We start from the raw sequence: 3717 nt of genomic DNA on the forward strand, positions 1-3717 counted from the left end.
ATATATTTTAGAAATGAGGCCTTTATCAGAGAGACTGGTTGTAAAAATTCTTTCCCAATTTTCTACCTTCCTTCTAATCTTAGTTTCATTGGCTTTGTTTGTGCAAAAACTTTTCAATTTAATGTAATCAAAATTATCCATTTTGCTTTTCATAATGTTCTCTATCTCCTGTTTGGTCATGAATTCTTCTGTTCTCCGAAGGTCTGATAGGTAAACTATTCCTTGTTCTCCCAGTTTACTTACGGTATCAACCTTTATATCTAAGTCCTGAACTTTATTTTGGTATATGGTGTGAGATCTGGGTCTATGCCTAGTTTCTGCGATACTCTTTTCCAGTTTTCCCAGCAGTTTTTTTTCAAAGAGTGGGTTCTTATCCCAGAAGCTGGGGTCTTTGGGTTTATCAAATAATAGATTACTATAGTCATTGACTACTGTGTCTTGCATATTTAACCTATTCCACTGATCCACCTCCCTATTTCTTAGCCAGTACCAAGCAGTTTTGATGATTGCTGCTTTATAATACAATTTAAGATCTGGAATTCCTAGGCCACCTTCCCCTGCATTTATTTTCATTAGTTCCTTTGATATTCTGGACCTTTTGTTTTTCCAAATGAATCTTGTTATTATTTTTTCTAACTCTATAAAATAATTTTTGGTAGTTTGATTGGTATGGCACTGAATAAGTAAATTAGCTTACAGAGTGTAGCTTTAAAGAGGAAAATACTGATGAGGGTAGTATTTACAGAGAATATAAAATATTAAATCTGGAAGGAAATCTAGAGCTGAACTACTCTAGTCCCTTTGAAGAAACCAAGTCCCTGGGAAAATAAATGATTGAGGCTCATAGTAGGGAACTGACTTCCCCAAGATTCTGGGCAAATGACAGGACTATAACTTCTTAAAATTGTGTCATCTATTGAAAATCCTTCAGTTCAAACCTCAGAATGCAAAAAGTAGAATACAGATTAGTATGATATTTTAAAACAATTACCTTTGAGGCAGCTCAGTGATGTAACACAAAAGCTTTTAGTGTTCACAAAAGATAAATTCAAGTAAGAGGGAAAAAATATCAACATGGGAATACCTACAATGAAAATATTTATATCAAAGCTTGATTAATATTTATTAATATTAATATTTATCAACACAAAACTATATTCAACTTTTCAATATTATTATTTATTGAAATATTTACTTTTTACATAAAACAGTAATTGTAACACAACTGATCGGAGCATTTTATTAAATAATATATAGTACATGTCTATACGTACACATATATTTAAACAGGTAAGCAAAACAGAAAGCAACAATATTGTATAGATGAATTTCAAAGAGGGGACATTATGTTGTAACAGACAGTGATCTATGCATTGTCTTCACTGAGTATTTACCTAAAACATATTTGGCATATAGAAGGGGAACCCATTCTTCATTTGTAGAGACTCCAGAAAACAAACAAACAAACTACTCTAAGGTCAAGGATCTCTGTGGTTCTGCATCCTCTCAAAAACCACAACTCACTCTTACTAGTCAGAGAACCTACCCACTGAGAAGCCACCAAAATCTAGGGACTTAGTTCAGGGTAAAGGCTAATTCACAAATTCATTAGAAAAGTAACAAAAATGGCCATAGAACACACAAACAAATGAGAGAATCAAAGACAAATATCTCCCAGTGGCTACACCTGGAGATGTCACCTCTCACCAACCATAATCCTTTGTTTAAAATTCCTGATTTACTTATATCTACATGACTAGCAACAAGCTTTCCAGAGATTTGAGCCAACCCACACATATACTGCATTTGATCTTTTCCCAAAGAAATGAATTTTCTCACAATTATACTTCAAAAAAAACAGAGCAATATTTTTGGGGCCAAAAACATTATATTTAGAAATATATTTTCTATCCTCTTACATCCAGGGTTATAAAGAATGCATTGGAAAGCCATTAACATGTAGAGTAGATCTTTCTATGAAAGATTTATTTAAAAATGTATTGGAATAATACAGAAAAAGAAGGACATGGGCAGGGTTGCTATTAGTACTGATGACAAGAGCACTTATGACATATAAGGGGCAGCAATCTAGGGATCTGATTAGAATAAAGAATTCAAACATTTCAAATGCAGTTGATGAATTAATGGCGGAGGAAAACAAACAATAGTCTGGGAGTAAGGACACCAAATTCTGATTCCAGTTTGATCATTATCTTTGCTGGGGTTTACCTCCTAAGGTTTGTCCTCCATTCATTTGCTTCTAAGTATACATGGAAGAAGATGATAATAGCCATTATTGCCAAGAACAGAGATACCTCACCATGTAGCCTTTCTTCATTATAACAAGTGATACATTGTACTTTGAGCATATGGAGGAATCAATATGTTGGAGTGAGATGACATTTAAGGAAACAAGTTCTGAAAAAAGATATTTATTTAAAGGAAATCCGTAGGCCATTGAATTTGAGTCCTACACATACATTTGTTTAATCCTTTTCAGAAAAATGAAAACTGCAAAAAAGAAACAAGTTCACACAAGGATGGGGCAAATAGAAAAGGACATTCTAGTACAACTTTAATATGAGCTAGAGAGTGCAGAAAAAAAATTGTCTCAAAAATCTACAGGTCTGATTTCTAGTTCGCTGAGTCATCTGGCTGTGGCAGAGCAGGAGTTGCTGAGTAATGCTGGATTGTTTCTTTCCATGGATTCTCCCCCTATCCCCACATTTTTTTAATGGCACAAGAAGTTACGCCTAAGGCTTTATTTATTAGGCGTCCTGCCCACCTTAAAGTGCTGACATTGCAGCCATGCTGCCAAGGGATGTATACGTAACTGCAGCTGTACTAAGCCACCAAAGGCCACCAAAGGCCTCCAAACAATGAAGTGGTTCAACAACTCTGAACACCCACCCATTAACCAGCAAGCCCTAAAGAGTAGAAGCAGCAAAATGTGTTCCTTTGTGCTTTTTTTTTGTTTTGCAGGTCTCTGAATTCTGGCTCTCTCTATATAAGGTTGCTTTTGGGGCAGTAGCACTGAATGACAGGGAGGTTAGTGTGGTTTGGTTCCCTGGTAGGACTTCTTCACCTGACTTTACCACCTCTTTTCACTTTGTGGTGTTCTATCCATTGAACCCTGGTGTGTAGATTGGGGTCAGTCAGTGAGCGAGCATTTATGTAATGGTATGAAAAATGTTATGTACAGGGCACTGTCCTAAGACCTGGGAATGTTAAGAAAGATAAAAATATCACCTTCTATCAAAGAACTCACGTTCTAACTGGGGGAAGCAGCATGCATATAACTAGACATTTACAAGATATATGCAGAATAGTTGGAAGATAATCTCAGACATTTATCCATCCTGTGTTCTCTATAGGGAACTCAAAAGTAAAAGAGAGATACATTGATGGAATGGATCTCAGAAAGATGTGTCTGCCCTCCCTGTATGTCAGTGTGAGATTTGTTATAGTTGATTACCACCCTGTGAGTTTTAGACTATTAGGCATTTGATTGGTGGTTGTTTTTCTTTTTTCAATTTGTTTAGTTATGTATTTATTCATCCATCCATTCATCCATCCACCCATTCCATTTATTTATTCATTCATTTATTTATTTATTTATTTAGGCAGTCATTTGTTTGTTTGCTTGTTTATTTATTTATTTATTTTAAGTTTTCAACATTCATTTATACGATATTTTGAGTTGCAAATTTTCTCCCC

Source organism: Phascolarctos cinereus, unplaced genomic scaffold, assembly GCF_003287225.1.
Source record: "Phascolarctos cinereus isolate Bilbo 61053 unplaced genomic scaffold, phaCin_HiC Scaffold_4;HRSCAF=312, whole genome shotgun sequence".
Lineage (NCBI taxonomy): Eukaryota > Metazoa > Chordata > Mammalia > Diprotodontia > Phascolarctidae > Phascolarctos > Phascolarctos cinereus.